At 40.0% G+C, this 18,618-nt stretch overlaps 1 long non-coding RNA gene across 1 annotated transcript in view; it reads left to right on the top strand.

The window, feature by feature from the left end:
- LOC120539357 overlaps positions 1–16,955 on the top strand; it is a 34,871-nt gene extending 17,916 nt beyond the window's left edge. The window contains exon 3 of the long non-coding RNA XR_005635591.1: positions 16,005–16,955. This is a non-coding gene — a long non-coding RNA (uncharacterized LOC120539357). The remainder of the gene's footprint in view (positions 1–16,004) is intronic.
- The last annotated feature ends 1,663 nt before the right edge of the window (positions 16,956–18,618 follow it).

Here is an 18,618-nt window from a genome sequence, read left to right as displayed (position 1 = left end):
GAGGCACATTACAATGCTATCCCCCGCCACCCCGTTCACTCTCAATGGCCTCCATTCCGCCACAACCGGGTCACTGCTTGCAGCATTACCAGCTGCCCACTGAGAACAAACTTGGCAGCTGTGTCTAATGGGCGGGCAGTGAAACGCCCCCCTCTGCTGCTCCATCCAGCCTGCGTTCAGTCAGGAGCAGTAGCTGTGGCGGCATAGTAGGCGGGCAGTGATCCACCCCATCAAGCCTCCGTCCTGCACACGAGCGATAGCTGTGGCCCCGGTGACTATGAACCACGGGTCACGCTTGCCGCCGGAAGCCACCCAAGGGACACCACACTGCGCGAGCAGCGAAATTGCCCCCCCCTCCATCCACCGCTTGCAGCGTCCCCAGGCTGAAGATGACGGAACAGCAGCTACTGAGGTACATGCGTCGCAGCTGCGGCCCTGTTCATAAGTCGTAGGTCAGATGTAAGTAACCTGGGGACTATCTGTGTGTATATATATATATATATATATATATTGTGGTCCCCGGCCGGGACGCCCAGGAGGACCAGAGAAGGGTTTGTGCCTCCTCCAGACCGCGAGGGGGCGTCCATCCTGGTTATGTTGGGGGCCTCAGGTACAGGGCTTGGAGGTGCCTGAGGAACCCTGGAGCCCAGCACTTCCGCCACACCAGGAAGTGCTGGTGGGAAGACTTTACGTGACGCCCGGAGAGCTGCCGGGAGGACAGCCGGCACTTCCACCTTGCTGGGGCGTGGCCAAGGAAGGAATGCCGGAAACACCTGGTGCTCATCCGGGAGTACTATATAAGGGGCCGCCTCCCTTCAGTCAGAGTGGATGTCGGGTGGAAGAGGACGGAGCTAGCGGAAGGACTGGAGACGGCCAGGAGAAAGGCAAAGGAACTGTGTGGCCTGAACTTGGGGGAATCGGTGCTGGAGGCACTGGGGTTTTGTGAGTCAAGGAAAAAGACTTTGTATATAGGGTAAATAAACGTGTGTTGGGGGAAATATGCTGTCCGTCTGTGCCCGGGCCGGCTTTCACAATATATATATATATACATACAGTATATATGTTTCACTCAGATTTTTTCATTACTGTGTTGATCTTATTTTTTTACAAATTTTATCATTTTATCATTCCTTTTCATTGTTAAATATCTATATCCATATATAATAAAAAGTTCATTTTAAAAAATTTCATGTAAAGAAACATTCCCATACGTGGCACAGTTTTCTAATCAGTTATGCCCTGAACCAGCAGGAAGCATCGGCACTTTGTGGATGCCTGCTGATGGCTGAAGCGCTCAGTGTACAAGCTGGCAAGCAGCCCAATGTGGTCGGATTGATGAGCATGTCGCCAAGCTCATTGAATTAATTGCCAAAAATGCTGCAACAAATCATGTTCTCCCTGGCACTAGACATGATTGCTGTCAATGCCACACTGCTCTGAATTGGCAGGCATTCCTTCCATAAGCTAAAGAGAGGGTCTTGACTGCAGAGAGCTGCAGGTTCAGAAGCCTCTGATGACCTAAGATGGCAGTGAACTGCGCTGTGTACTACATGGTATGATGGCATATTTTGTTATGGCCCAGCTGTTCAGCGTATTGTTTGCAGCACAACTGCATGTGTGGCCTGGCTTTCTTTATAGGTTTCTTTTTAAATTAGAGTTTAATATAGAATAGCTTTGAACTTACTCAATCAGATTTCATGTTTTTCTGATATCTGACTTCAGAAAGAGTAGCTGACTCACAGTCTGGCTTTGTTTTGTTTTGTCTAATATTTAAGTACAGAAAATGTTTGTACATGAAATTTACTTTGCAATAAATTAATCTGTCTTTGATACCCTAAGCCAATTTAGAGTCCCCCTCTATCCTACATACAGTGGTGTGAAAAACTATTTGCCCCCTTCCTGATTTCTTATTCTTTTGCATGTTTGTCACACAAAATGTTTCTGATCATCAAACACATGTAACCATTAGTCAAATATAACACAAGTAAATACAAAATGCAGTTTTTAAATGATGGTTTTTATTATTCAGGGAGAAAAAAAATCCAAACCTACATGGCCCTGTGTGAAAAAGTAATTGCCCCTGAACCTAATAACTGGTTGGGCCACCCTTAGCAGCAATAACTGCAATCAAGCGTTTGCGATAACTTGCAATGAGTCTTTTCCAGCACTCTGGAGGAATTTTGGCCCGTTCATCTTTGCAGAATTGTTGTAATTCAGCTTTATTTGAGGGTTTTCTAGCATGAACCGCCTTTTTAAGGTCATGCCATAGCATCTCAATTGGATTCAGGTCAGGACTGTGACTAGGCCACTCCAAAGTCTTCATTTTGTTTTTCTTCAGCCATTCAGAGGTGGATTTGCTGGTGTGTTTTGGGTCATTGTCCTGTTGCAGCACCCAAGATCGCTTCAGCTTGAGTTGACGAACAGATGGCCGGACATTCTCCTTCAGGATTTTTTGGTAGACAGTAGAATTCATAGTTCCATCTATCACAGCAAGCCTTCCAGGTCCTGAAGCAGCAAAACAACCCCAGACCATCACAATACCACCACCATATTGTACTGTTGGTATGATGTTTTTTTTCTGAAATGCTGTGTCGCCAGATGTAACGGGACATTTGCCTTCCAAAAAGTTCAACTTTTGTCTCATCAGTCCACAGGGTATTTTCCCAAAAGTCTTGGCAATCATTGAGACGTTTCTTAGCAAAATTGAGACGAGCCCTAATGTTCTTTTTGCTTAACAGTGGTTTGCGTCTTGGAAATCTGCCATGCAGGCCGTTTTGCCCAGTCTCTTTCTTATGGTGGAGTCGTGAACACTGACCTTAATTGAGGCAAGTGAGGCCTGCAGTTCTTTAGACGTTGTCCTGGGGTCTTTTGTGACCTCTCGGATGAGTCGTCTCTGCGCTCTTGGGGTAATTTTGGTCGGCCGGCCACTCCTGGGAAGGTTCACCACTGTTCCATGGTTTTGCCATTTGTGGATAATGGCTCTCACTGTGGTTCGCTGGAGTCCCAAAACTTTAGAAATGGCTTTATAACCTTTACCAGACTGATAGATCTCAATTACTTCTGTTCTCATTTGTTCCTGAATTTCTTTGGATCTTGGCATGATGTCTAGCTTTTGAGGTGCTTTTGGTCTACTTCTCTGTGTCAGGCAGCTCCTATTTAAGTGATTTCTTGATTGAAACAGGTGTGACAGTAATCAGGCCTGGGGGTGGCTACGGAAATTGAACTCAGGTGTGATACACCACAGTTAGGTTATTTTTTAACAAGGGGGCAATTACTTTTTCACACAGGGCCATGTAGGTTTGGATTTTTTCTCCCTAAATAATAAAAACCATCATTTAAAAACTGCATTTTGTGTTTACTTGTGTTATATTTGACTAATGGTTAAATGTGTTTGATGATCAGAAACATTTTGTGTGACACACATGCAAAAGAATAAGAAATCAGGAAGGGGGCAAATAGTTTTTCACACCACTGTAGAAACCAGTCAAAAAGTCCACAAAGACATGTGAACGAAAGTATAATTCAGACAGTGACTAAGTCCAGAAAATGTGGGACCTCAGTGCGGTGCCACCATACCTATTTACAGAAACAATAATACAGTATCAAAATAAAAATTAATCCCCTAGAGATTAAAAACAACCTGAGGGCCAACTAGTCTGAAAGTTATTAAATACACTTTACTGAATTCCATACCTCTGGATAATTTCAAATCCACAGATTAAGTGTAGAAACAGGGAGCCAAGAAGTCTGACTAACAATGAACTCCAATTGCAACCTACATACTATCCTTAAGTAGCCCTGCATTAAAAGCTTATTTATAACAATTATATATATTGAGATTTTTGAGACCCCAACAACCCCTAGCTGCGCTGTGTGCCAAAATTCTGTTAATGATAGCTGATGCAGGGAATAGTCTAACCATGCCACTGACTTGGCCCCATCACTGCTTGTTTGCTGTGTCGATGTGTATTAAAGTTTTAGGTCCCATTTGTATAAAAGCCCTGACTGTTCCAGTTTTAATTGGAGTAAAGATGGTTTTCTTGAAGCCTTTGGACTCATTGTCTTCCTTCGGGTGCATGATAGTGATTCATGTGTCACGCTAGATATATTTATATATATATATATATATATATATAGTATCTATAATATATTGTACATATTATATATATAGTGTAGCGACATCACCATGACAGGTTCGAAAAGGAAGAAACACAGCGGGACAAAGCAGGAATTGCAGAACAGTTTACTTGTACAGTAAAAATAAATACACAAATGTAAAACCAAAATGAACGACTTTGAACTTAAAACTATTTACAATTATCTATGAATCTCTCATTGCTATGGCCCTGAGAGACACCATCAATGGACCAAACAAAAAAAAACCCCTCCAGTTCCGCATCTGTAACCCCCCTCACATACAGTACCCAGCTCAACTCCCACTCCCCATTCCTCTACACCTTCTTAGCTGTTTCTCAAATCATCCCTCTGTTCAGGGTGCCACCCCTTTTCTTTCCTTTACTGTGAATCATATCCCCGGTGTCAGTCCTCTGCCCCAATCTCCGCCCTCCTCAATCGACCCAACAATCACTTTCCCTCTGGGCTTCACCCCAGCCAGGAGGCTGCAATATACAGGTCAAATCCCGTTACAACGAATATCGTTGCAATAAAATTTTCATTACACCTAAATATTTTTATGGTCCCGACAGTCTATAAAAATCTCATTACTACGAAATACATTCGCAAGATACTTTCTTTACAACAAAGTTCGCAAAAGACCATGAAATGCCTGAATGAATCATCCACCAAGCAGTCAAGAAAATGAATCATCCACAGAGCAGTTAGTTCTGTGGTTGCAGCTCAGTTGTGCACAACGATCCCTAAACAGAAACAGTGTCAATTTTTCTCTTTTTTCGAACTTTCCTCATACTGTTTTTTTGCTGTGTTTGTTTCTTGTGGTTTTCAGTGATACCTTTTGCTTATTGCTCATTAACATTTGAAAAACATCCATTGGAATTTAACTCATTGTCACCTTCCTATAGAATTGGCAGGCCTAAAAAAATGACAACAGTTCATATTAGAAAAACAACTTCAAATTTTTGCGACTCTTAATTTTGGCAAAAAGAAAAAAAATGTTGCCAGTGAATTTGGAAATGTGCCATCAACACTGTCAACTTTCATAAATGACCAAGCAAGAAAAGAAGAAAAATCTCGGGTTGCAAACCTTGGGCCTCAGCGCAAATTTATGCGAACTGATACTTTTGAAGACGTAAAACAAGCAGTTTTTATGTGGTTTAGTGATGTTTTTTCAAGAAACATTCCTATTAGTGGGCCACTCATTCAAGAAAAATCAAAGTCACTGTCTATCTACTTGGGCTACGAAGATTTTACTGTCAGCTGGGGTTGGCTAATTCACTTACGGGATCATTTTGGAATTGTAGCCAAATCAATCTGTGGAGAAGAATCTGCAGTTCCAATTGAAAAAGCAAACAAATGGTGTGTAGGTGAAATCAGGAAAATCATTTCAGCATATGAGCCTCAAGACATCTACAATGCTGATGAGACTGAAATCTATTGCATCACACTTTAGCACTGAAAAGTGATCCATGCCAAGGAGGAAAAAAGTCTAAACAAAGGTCGATGGCCCTACCTTGTGGCAATTCAACTGGCAGCCATAAAGTTATTCCTCTCATCACTGGACAGTCAACCAATCCTCAGTGTTTTAAGCATGTTACATTCCGTCCCTGAGAGTATAAAGCAAATCAGCAAGCTTGGATGAATCAAGACATTTTGGGAAACTGGCTGCAACAACTTCACAAGGATATTGTGATGTGGGAGTCACTGTCTTGCACCCCAAAACACAAGGTTGAGTCTCAGTACTTTAGCAAAACAAGATTTATTCAGCTTGAAACAAAAACAGCATGGTTGTTTATTGTAGCGGGATCTACCACTCTCTTATACACAGTCACAGCAATCAGGCAGGATCATGGCCAGGTAGGTGGCCAAGTAATACTGTTTTCTGCATTTATAATGTTCCTTGCATTACCCATGGACAACAGACGCTTATAGCGCGACTGCGATCAGCTCAGATTTGCTTCTGCAGCGCTACGCTGCAGCACTGTGAGCCTGTGATTACCCTGGCAATGGACAAGCAAACTTCCACAGATGTGGCAATCGCACTTTGGGACACACTTTGGCATGTTGTCCCATTGGGGGGGTCCCCAAAAGAGTTCAGAAACCTCACAATATGAAGAAGAAGGGGGGGTCCCCAAAAGAGTTCAGAAACCTCATAATATGAAGAAGAAGAAAAGGAAGATTCTGCTTCTGATTGATAACTGTGCTGCCCATATTATGCTTCCACATTTAGATAATGTTCACATTAAGTTCCTCCCACCCAATTGCACAGTAGTGCTTCAACCATTGGATCTGGGCATTATTTGCACCCTGAAAGTGTATTATTGCAAGGAAATGCTGAGAAAAATTCTTGTCAGTATAACTTGTAGACAGGAGAAGATGAAAATTAATGTGAAAGAAGCTATTGAAATGATTGCATGGAACGCCTGGACACAAGTTAAAGAAAGCACTATAGCAACAAATACAGAATCTCATTACTATGAAATTTTCATTACAAAAAAATATTATTTAGGTCCCTGTCACTTCATTGTAATGGAATTTGACCTGTATATATACAGTGAGAGAGAAAGAAACATTGTCTAATCTGTACTCTAAGCAGCGTAAGCCACAGCAGAAAGTCTGGCATGTCAAAATAGCATCCATGGAAATAAATGGCAGCCCTAACAATAAATATACCAAACTGTTTATCTAATTACTTTTTCATTGAATTTATAATTAAAGTACCCTAGTACAATGACTTTATAGAAAAAATAACCCTGCCCTTCCTAAGGCTAATTAGGAGAATTACTTCACTAATCTGTATTAAACTGTGACAACTGAGAGTAGAGGTCCTCCTGCAAAAGCCACTAATTGATCAAAGCTCTGCTGTCAAGGCGATGATTGCTCTGTTTGCCTCCTCTTGACCATAAATATCTCTTTCTGCAACTTAAGTGGGTTCTAGTCATATCTAAACCCTTTTGAACCCAAATTATACATTCAAGACACATATGTGTATGTTTAAATTGAAGTTCTTCACCAAGAAGGCCTACAACCTGAGAAGGATCAATATTTTTTATCATCTTGGAAAAAACTGACAGAGTGAACAAACTGCCTAGATTGGATTTGCAGGTTGTGTCATGCACATTGAGGCTGGTCATTATGTCTTACTGAGATGTGCTCAGTGTTGATGGGCTTCTGCTTCTAGGGAATTTTCCGTGGCGTGTATACATTTTTTGTTTTACTGTTGTTTTTGGTCATTTTGAATTATTACAGATGTCAGAAAAATTAAGCTCATTAAAAATTGTCTTAATTGTGAATAGTTATTTTTCTTTGCATTTACAAACACAATAAAAATATATTTAGAATGTTTTCATCATATCACATTTAAGTACAAAATTTTAAGGAAATTTAATTAAAATTTAACAAATGACATATTTTATTCATTTATACAATATTGTTCTGGATCAATTTTAAATGAAAATATTTAGTCAGTCTAATATAGTTTAACATACACATTCTTTGACTAACATATAACTTGTCTAGCTTTTGTCACTTCTTATTTTGTTTGGCCCAAAACTTAATTTGGTGGCCCATTATATGTAAACCGGCACTTCTCAACCTGCAACAAAAAAGGGGGCATGAAGATGTGAAAAAAAGAAAACAAGAATCGAAAATGTGAAAAATACATCTATTGAAACCAAAACAAATTAACTTAAACTACATTCTGATACTAGAAAAATAAATATAGAGTTGAATAAATGTCAATAAGAGTTAAGTAGGTATAATAAAACTTGTAGCGGTGTATCGGCAGCAAAAAATATAGGAATAAATTTTATTAGGGTTTCAAAAAAAACGTTAGGGGGACATGATTAAAACTGTTATGAAAACTCGGGTCACAAATACTTAAAGGTTGAGAAACGCTGAAACGCATCCAGATGAATCATCCAAAAGTAGTCATTATACTGACATCCCAACATTCCTGGCAACTTCTTTGTACGTCCTTGATATCCTGATGGAATACTTCACCTTACTCTTCATTCAATGCTCCAAGATCTTCTGAGAAAAATTTCAAATGCAAATCCAAAAAGAGAACTTTGAGATTAATGCCGCAACCCGAAACCTTAAACTTAGCTATTACATTTTTCGCAATTTCTTTATAACTTGGATCTTTATTGTTACCTAACAACTTTGTTCTTTGAATGATATCCAAGCGTCTTGTTCTAGGTCATCAATCACACCTCACACCGTACACACATCAAATTCTGCATCAGAAATCAATTTTCTAATATCAGGTCCAACAAAAATGTGATCTTTCAATTTAGCCTCAGACAAGCCTAAAGACTTTGGGCACAGATACATAAGACAGACTCCATCTTTTGATGGAGTTTTAATAATAATTCTTTGCACTTATATAGCGCTTTTCTCACTACTCAAAGCGCTCAGCAATTGTAGGTTAAGGGCCTTGCTCAAGGGCCCAACAGAGCAGAGTCCCTTTTGGCATTTACAGGATTCGAACCGGCAGCCTTCTGATTGCCAGTGCAGATCCCTAGCCTTAGAGCCACCACTCTGCCATGTTTTGACAATCTGCTTCACTAAAACAAACTTAATATAAAGCAATGGTGGCAGCACATTAACTGGATCCACCAAGCTAGGTCTGATGATGTTTTTGGAACCAAGATGTATCTTTTTCCTAGCTATCCATTCCTTCAAATCCAAATGTCAATTCTTTGCTTTGCTGTCCACTGTAACAAATAGGGGGCACTGTCGTCCCCTTGAACCCTCAGACCAGATGCCAGACACCAGATAAAAGTCTAAATAATGGTTTTATTACAATAATAATGTGAACAAAGCACCTCCACCTTCACTATTCTCTATTAATTAACAATAATAAATCAATAATCAAATACACAATACAATCCTCCACACCTCCCAGCAGCTCAGTCACCCTTCTTCCCAACTTGGCTCACTGCTGGGATCTCCCACAGTCCTTTTATACTTCTTGACCTCAAGTGTTTCTGTCCATCAGTCCATGTGACTTTATGACACTTCCGGGTTTGGGAAAACTCCTTTTCTTCAGCCTGGAAGTATGTCATTTCCTCTGTCCTCTCGACTGGGAAGTACTTCCAGATCTATAAGGTAAATAGAAGTCCCTGGGCCTCCCTGCAGTGTCCCCTGGCGGCTTCCATGGTATCCAGCAGGGCTGTGCATTAAAACTCCAAGGTCCATGAGGCCCTGCTGGAATTCGGGGCACCTCCATGTTGCAGGGAGGGCTCCATCTGGCGGCCTGGGGGTATTGGCCTGGATAACCTGCCGGCCATATACCTCACCAATTCCAGAAAATTGTGGGAATTTTCAGTGCCTTGACTGCTGACCAGTAAGATACACAGAACTTTCAGGTCCCCACAGCCAACAGTGTTAATTGTAGTTCATTTTCTTGAAGATCTTCAAAATTTTCATAGGTTTCTTTCAAATGCATGGAATGAGCAGCAGGAATTGAAGTTTATTTATTATAGCTACAGTATGAAGAAATAATTAATTCGTTCTGTTTTAGATGAGTCTAACAAACAGTCTCTATTCTTCTGTATTGTGATCTCTGCTAGGTTTTGGCACTAGGCCACTTATGTCAGTGCAGTAAACCAAGGATCCATCTTTCTTGAAATAGAATGCAAACTTTTCTTCTCTATTAGACATACCTGATATCACCATGTTCAATTCTGCTATATTCTGACCGTATAATAGAAAAATATGTCTGTTTGGCTAAAACATAGACTTTTATATTAGAAAATACTAAATTAGAGAAAATAATCAATAAAATAAAACATTGCTATTTAATCATAGTGAGAAAGCAATTTAAAAAAATACTCTAAGTGACAACTAAAAATGTGTTTTTTTGAAAAAATATGTTTTAATTTAGCGCATAATGAATTAATCAAAAATATGTTTTCAATATTTCAAACATTTTTCTATGTTATTTCTGTTATTTTTAATAATTATTTGTTATTTCTCTGCGGTGGGCTGGCACCCTGCCCAGGGTTTGTTTCCTGCCTTGCGCCCTGTTTTGCCTGGGATTGGCTCCAGCAGACCCCCGTGACCCTGTAGTTAGGATATAGAGGGTTACATAATGGATGGATGGATTTGTTATTTCTGCTCTGGCATTTTAAATATGTTGCCATTCCTTGGTGGAGCCACAGGAGGTGGGCCTCCTTGACATCACAGCTGATGATTCATCCTCAGGCTTTATATTGCTGTCAGAAAGAGAAACCCTGCAATGTACTATTGAATTTTAACGATGTTTAGTGAGTGTTGCTGCCTCTTTATATTTTTGTTTTTGTGATTTCTTTTTTTCCAGATTTGGCCTTAGAGTCGTGTGCTGTAACTAGTTCACCTTCGGTTGCCTTTCTTGGCAAATTCCATTTCACTTTTGGAACATTATGTTAATTTTTTTATTTTGTTAATAAATTTCTTCATTTAAAAAGATTCAGCTTTGCCCTTTGCCCAGTAGTTTATGGTCACCATTTCCCTTGTAAGGTATTTTAGTATATTTCTGGAACAGTCAGATCCCAATTGTTGAGACGGGATTAATTTATTTATTAGTTGTGTGCTTTTTCGTGTCTTTTCTTGAGTTCTAGCATTCCTTTTGGGAGGTTTCTCGGTCCTAGAGTTCAAATTTAATATTTGTTTTCTGATTTGAAGCTTACTTTTATTGTGTTTAAATTACTTGTGCTGTTTTTGCTGCCATCTTGCTTATTTATGATTGCTGCTATTTGTCCTCCCTTCATTAGAACAGGTCCCGCGTAGTCAGTGACATGTTCTTAGATGTTGTGACCTTTGAATTACATTTTGACTGGTTAAAAATTTGTTATTGGGATCACGTCACTATAAACATTGAAAGGTTTAAAACATTTTTTTAAGGTTTTTTAGGATCCTGGCCTTGTTTGTTACCCATTTTGAAGGCCTCACATTCCATGTTTGTGACTCGAGTACAGAACAGCTATGAGAGGAGGGAGGAAGAGACAGAAAGAGATGACTTGTCAAAACACCCATAACTCGACTATAAGAGATGAAAGTGAGGATGATTTTTTGATGATGACAGAAGGATAAAGTTTAAATACTTGGCAAAATAAACATCAAAATTATTTTCAGTGACTTCATCATGAAAGTCAGGATACATAAACAAGAAGCAAATATGCTTAAAGAGAACCATCAATCAATCCATTATCTGTGTTCATGTTTGCCCAGTTCACAGTTGTGACTGATTTAAGAGTTCATTTTTCTAAATTCAAAGGTCCATGTTAGATAAAGAATGTAGATACTAACAACTGATTCTGGAAAATAGAACATAACAGACAAGGTGAAGATTAATTTACTCTGGACCAAGAATTGTTTTTACCTATAGAAATAGAACAGTGTGAGATGAAAAGCAAAAGTCAAATCAGACTTGAGGAAAATCAAAGCAATGAAGTGGTAGTGTTTGTGTAGTCTACTGCATGTACAGTACCATGGAGTAAAACAGGCAAATAAATCACCCTGTTTTACATCAAATCAAACCTGCAAACTCACCAAAATCCTATGTAATCAAGATGAAACTCGACCATTTCATTGAGAGTAGTTGGCTTGCTATAGAACATCTTAAGGCTTGGAAAAGTCAAAGGTAAAACAAAACAAAAAAGTGATGTTTTACAAGAGATACTGCTTTGTATATCAAAAAATGAAAGTCAACATAGCAGAGAGAGATGCTTGGCACACTGTCTACTGGGTCATCAGGAGTCAGAAGTGGATAACGACTTCAGTAAATCTAATAAATAAATAGATAAAGTTTCACAGGTGAAAAGAACTCGACAGAATATGGTCAGGATCGATAGGAAATTACCGTTAAACGGCCATTTTGCAGGTTTATCCAGGTTGGCCAGTAGCCTCCCTCAAGTATTGTACAAAGACAAAGTTTGAGACAAAGTTTTTATGGCCAGATGCCCTTCTAAATGCCAACTTCCTTTACTTATCTTTTACAACACACAAGAGGAATAGCGACCTAATTCTAATTCCAGGTCACAGAGGGTAGACATAGCTTTACAAACTTTTTTCTATTTAAAATTTAGTGTACGCAGAACCTGCTGCATAAGCAACTTTAGTAAGCACTAAGGGAGATTCCTGAGTAGGTGTCATATGTCCTTTATGGTGCCTGAGATTCACTAAATGACCATCAAAGATGATGTTTAACTACAAACCTCATCATTACTTGAAAACAAGATGATAAAGTAGCCTAAAATCGTGAAGATAAATCCTACCAGGGTTCCTGAAGAATTCAGTTTCCCCAGTGAATTTTTAAATTTCACTGAAAATAAGTAGCAACATATTTAATAACTAGCAAAATACCCGCGCTTCGCAGCGGTGAAGTACTGCATTCAAATTTTTATTAAGAAGAAAATTAAACCTTTTTAAACTGTGGGACAATATGCCAATAATTATTTGTTAAGTATCTCTTTGTATACCATGTTGTCAGTTCGGCCCTCCGGTTGTAACATGACCAAGCTGTGTGCTGAGCTTACTCTTGAGCATGTAACTTACAGTTGGCCATGTGAACAGTAATCTTGTCTCAAATCTCACGCTTGGATTGCTGCTGTCATAATCGGTTTGAGTTTCATGGTTTGTTTCAATTACGACGGTATTTGCAGGATTTGTTGTGTTGAAGTGACATTTGGCATCTGTCAAGCGTTGTAAGCACACAACCGGTTTCATCGATAAAATCACATCCAGCATTTGAGAGTTTAAACATTCATAAACATCAAAGTGTCCAATACTGAAATCGTCACCTGTGAATCTAAGATGTTTAAGAGGCATTGGCGGTTGTCGAAAAGTGTAAAATATTTGGCCATTTCGGTACACTTGAAAGCGACAACCGGACAATTCAGCGGCAGCCATCAACTCACATGCAGAACCATAGGTGAAGGGCTTAAGCATTTCACTCTTATAGTGCTCCTGTGTAGTATAATTATCTCCTGTACCGTCATCAGTCCACACCTTGAACCTGTCCCAGTCATTCAATACATAAGACAGAATGTTCCTCCGGATATCAAGAGTGAGCCTGATATGGCCGTGCAATATGTAACAAAGAGAATGGAAAAGGTAGGTGGTATCTCCGGGCATGGAAACCACTCGGTAAGTGACAGTTCTTTGATCGATAGAATTTCTTGAAGATGGGCCCATAAGTAACAAAGACTGTTGAAAAGTTCAATATGGCGGCCGACAGTGGCATCATACTACCAAAATAAGTACGTACATTGGTTTCAGTTAGTGGAGGGAAGCCGCCTACCAAATTTCGAGAAGATGGGGCCATAAATAAGAAAGTTCAACATGGCGGACGTTGTTGACCGTTATGACCATTACGTGTAGAATTTCGAAATGAAACCTGCTTAACTTTTGTAAGTAAGCTGTAAGGAATGGGCCTGCCAAATTTCAGCCTTCTACCTACACGGGCAGTTGGAGAATTAGTGACGTTTGTAAAATTCAATATGGTGGCCGACAATGGCGTCATACCACCGAAATAAGTATGCATACATCGGTTTTGGTTAGCGCAGGGAAGCCGCCTACCAAATTTCGTGAAGATGGGGCCATGAATAAGAAAGTTCAATATGGCGGACGTTGTTGACCGTTATGACCGTTACGCTTAGAATTTCGAAATGAAACCTGCTTAACTTTTGTAAGTAAACTGTAAGGAATGGGCCTGCCAAATTTCAGCCTTCTACATACACGGGAAGTTGGAGAATTAGTGACGTGTGGAAAATTCAATATGGCGGCCGAAGGCGTCATACCACCGAAATAAGTATGCATTACATCGGTTTTGGCTAGCGCCGGGAAGCCACCTACCAAATTTCGTGAAGATGGGGTCAGCCTTCTACCTACACGGGAAGTTTGAAAATTGGTGATGTTGGAAAATTCAATATGGTGGCCGACAATGGCGTCATACCACTGAAATAAGTACGTACATCGGTTTTGGTTAGCGCAGGGAAGCCGCCTACCAAATTTCATGAAGATGGGGCCATAAATAAGAAAGTTCAACATGGCGGACGTTATCGACCATTATGACCGTTACGTGTAGAATTTCGAAATGAAACCTGCTTAACTTTTGTAAGTAAGCTGTAAGGAATGAGCCTGCCAAATTTCAGCCTTCTACCTACACGGGAACTTGGAGAATTAGTGATGAGTGAGTGAGTGAGTGAGTGAGTGAGTGAGTGAGTGAGGGCTTTGCCTTTTATTAGTATAGATTAATTACAAAACTAAAATCATAACATTCTCAATCTCACTTGAAGTTTGCATCTTCTCCCCGTGTCTGTGATGCGCCAGTTTTCTCCCACTCTCCAAAGACATCTAGGCTAGGTGAATCAGCAATCCTAAATTGGATCTGGTGTGTGGGTCTGTTGACCTTGTGATAGACTGGAGCTCTGTCCAGAGTTTGTTCCTACCTTGCAGCATATGCTAGCTGGAATAGGCTCCGATCACCCCCAACCTGTGCACCTGGTCTGGATTAAGCCGGTTAGGAAATGACATGACACCCAGTCAGGCATGTGTAACTAGGGAGTGTTCTAAAGGTTCTCATCAGGTAAGGGCCGGAGGGAAGAACAGAGAGAAACCAAGCACCAGAAGTCAGCATTCACATAAGAACCAGCTGAAGAGAAAAATGATACTTTAAACTGTTAAAGTAATTAGCCTTTTAATATCAAGTCTTATCGTACTGAACAGAAGTACAGTGCATGCTGGGGGACCTAAAGTTTCTTTTTTTTGCTTGATTAATTTTGAATCTCAAAAAGACAGCCTTGAGTTTAGGTGATATACAGTAGATTCCTATAACATTTTCTGTGCTGTGAGAAAACTGCAAAAGAAAATGTCAGCATGCCCTGTTGAGATTGAAACTAGTATGGCAGGTGTTCAGGGGTATATGCTCATTTTGGGTAAGAAAGGAAGGGAGTTGATGCTGAAGACACTTTCAGTGGAGTCCCAGACTGCCCTCCACAAGCCCTGTCACTGGCACTTTTCCAAAGAGCTTTTTCACTATATCTTTGTTTAGCTTGATAACACGAAAACTACAGCAAAAGAAATGGGAAGTAGATAGTCATCAGCATCTTGTTACTGCATGGAGACAACACACCACAGTTTTATGATTCTTTGTAAAATTATATACTTGGTGGTAATGGTTTTAATGCAAATTAATACAATCTTTAAGTTAAAGCTTAAATCCAGTGCCTCTGTCCCACTGTTACTAACATCACAGAAAGCCAATGCCTTGTTTAACTATAATCCCTTAAAGGCACAAGTGGATGTCTTTGTGAAACCCACTATTGGTGGTAAACTGGGTGGAAAGTAAAGACAGCTCCAGTTGAACAAACCATCAGCTGGAGGGGTCCCTAGGTTTAAATATGCATATGCAAGGTACAGATCAGTTAGTAAAACTGGTAAGATGTAACAGGTAATATGTGCCAAGCTGTTTTTGACATTTCTTCCTATCTCCCACTGTGAGAAAAGAACCTAAGAGAAAAGTTAGTACTCTAGGTGATCTAGTCAAGAAGCTCATTTTTCCTAGCTAAGAAGCCTTTTCTTTGCATTGGACTTGACAGTCCTTAAGATTCTTTCATTTGTACAGTTTACAGACTTCTACTTTGACATTAAATTGGGTTTCCAATCTGGATCACAGCTCTGTTTTTCACAACACTTAGCTCAGAAGTGATGCCATGTAAGTTGACACTGTCTCACACGTGTAATTAGGGGACAGCCAAAGGGTCCAATTCAGGGCGTGAAAACACCAGAACAAGGGTTAGTAATGAATATTAATGCCTTCTCTCTTTCTCTCTACCGAACCACAGAGGACTAAGTAAATTTTCCTCACTTTTGTCCCTTTCCAGGTGACCTCACTACCGTCCCATCCAGATGACCTCACTTTCCTGATGACCTTACTTCCGTCCCACCTTGATGACCTCACGTCCGTCCCACCCTGATGGCCTCACACTTCCTGCCACCATAATATAAAACCTGATTAATTCATTTCCTCATTGTCTTGTTGTTTTGCAGTGCATCAGACCAGTATCAGTCCTTTGTGATAACATATGGAGTGACTCCCCAGCTCTTTATTTTGTTCAACTTCTATTTATTCTACAACAGCTTACACACGCATATGTTTGAACTTGAAATGTTGGCAAAAATCTTGTAAAAATCACATAATAATCCTTGATATGACTAGGTTTCTCTTCCTTTTACAATGAATTATTAAATTCCTAGGACAATCTGAGAATGTTGTTTTTGTAATTAAAATCGAAACCTAAATTGTGCTACCTACCTATCCATCCAACTATTTTCTGAAGCTGCTTAATCCTGTTGCATAATTGCAGGAAGCCAGGGCCCATCGCAACAATAATGTGCTCAAGGAAGCAACCTAGCCTGGATGGGACTTCCCAAACTAAAACTTAGTCCCCTGGAGCTGTGAGGCAGCAGCACTTTCCACTGCACCATGCCAGCCCTTCTGCCATCTGAAAAAATCAAAGATAATTAATACTAATAGTTTAATCATTAATTGATAAAATAAATTAATAATTTAGGATAACACACAGTAGATTAGTTTATAATAGCTGCTTTTGAAAACGTCACAACTGATTTTTTAAGGCCAAATTAACATATGGCATCTTTTAATTTGGACCAACCACTAATTTTCTGTAGAGGCTTATTTCTGTCCAGGCTTAGCTTACAGCTTATGAAGTAGGTGGAAGAGACTAAAGGAGAGCCTAGTACTTCAAGAAAAATTGGAAGTGGTCTCCCCTAGACTTTCTTGTATCGATATGGGGATGGATATTTGAGGAGTAAACCGCAAGACAATGATTATATTTTTATATTATGTACATTAAAGAACCATCAAAAACAAATCAAATAATATATATATATATATATATATACGTATATATATATTGTCAGGGATGCCAGGGGCAACGACCCGGCCGGGACGCTGTGAGGGACCGGAAGAGGGTCAAAGCCCACCCTGGATCATGTGGGGGCCACCTTCCTGGTTGCTTTGGGGGCCACTGGTTGAGGGCATGGAAGCCCTACCCTGTAGGGGCCCGTGGTCACCACCAGGAGGCGCCCCAATGCCTTGGGGACCTGTTGCCCCAGCACTTCCGCCACACCAGGAAGTGCTGAGGGGAAAACTTTGGGAGACACCCGGGGAGCTGCCGGGAGGACAGCCGGCACTTCCGCCACGCTGGGGCGTGACCAAGGGAGGAATGCCGGGAACACCTGGTGCTCATCCGGGTACCATATAAAAGGGGCCGTCTCCATTCATTTAGGGCTGGAGTTGGGAGGCGGAAGGACGAAGCACAGGAGAGGTGTGGAGGCGGCCCGAAGAAAGGCATTTGTGGCCAGGACTGAGAGTGTTTGGGGTTTTGTGCACTAATGGACTGGGTCTGAGTGACCATATCTGTAAATAGTTTGTGTAAATAAAACGTGTGGTAGTGAAAAACAACATGTCCGCCTGTCTGTGTCCGGGTTGGTTCCACAATATATATATTGTATATAGAGCAACTATTATAAAAGAAAAGTTGAATAAATCAGACTCTGCAGCTGCATTAATAAAAAAAGTACCACTTCCAGTTAGCAGAAATAGCTCAAAAGTTGCTAGAAAGTTTTGTACCTAATACTTGTATTTCAAATTTGGTTGATCTAAAGTATATACTCAAGTTATCGTGTTCACATACACACACACACAGACATAATTCCAAAATGGTATTTTCAGACTCGGAGAGGTCTAAAACTTGAATTTTTGGAAGATTACAATACTTTCTCTACAAGAAAGTAAATCGGACTCAGGGAGGTCTAAAATGTTGAGATTCATCAAAATCTCTAGGTCAAATTTTTGGATGATTACAATACTTTCCCTGTCAGAAAAAGTAAAAAAACAGCAATGAGGTAGGCTAAGCTGACTTTATGAAACCTAATGTGATGTGATTAATTATTGCAAACAGATGCATATTATTTAGGATGTTAAAAACACTTGAAGATTTTTGTTTACTGTATTCTACAGGAGCTGTAGGCAATTTTTAGTCCTTTGTTTTTTCCGAGAGTATCAAATATTTGAGCTAAGTATGTGTTTATTATTCTATTTTCTATTTTGTCAGAAGCAATTAGTTAGGCTTTGCAATCTATTTAGTTAATGAGACACTGATTATTTGTAGAGACAGCATGGTGGCACCACAGCAGTTAGTCCCTGAGTTCAATTCCTGGTCAGGTCACTGTGAAGGTGTCATGTTCCCTCACATCAGGCTTTTCTTAGCGTTAAATGTATTTTGTTCCTTCTAGATAATATTTCCATGTTTTGTTTCTTTGAACATTAGTTTTATTTACAGCCACTTTGCTCATGATGTCATTCTGTGTATTTACTATCACCCATAGGTTTACAAGGTTATAGGGTGCACTAATGGCATTGGGGTTATTTTCTGACATTGCTGCCTTAATTGATAATATATGTAGAATGCC

The sequence above is a fragment of the Polypterus senegalus genome, chromosome 11, assembly GCF_016835505.1.
Source record: "Polypterus senegalus isolate Bchr_013 chromosome 11, ASM1683550v1, whole genome shotgun sequence".
NCBI lineage: Eukaryota > Metazoa > Chordata > Cladistia > Polypteriformes > Polypteridae > Polypterus > Polypterus senegalus.
Note: the sequence above shows the minus strand (reverse complement) of the source record. Positions and strands in the feature narration are given on the sequence as shown.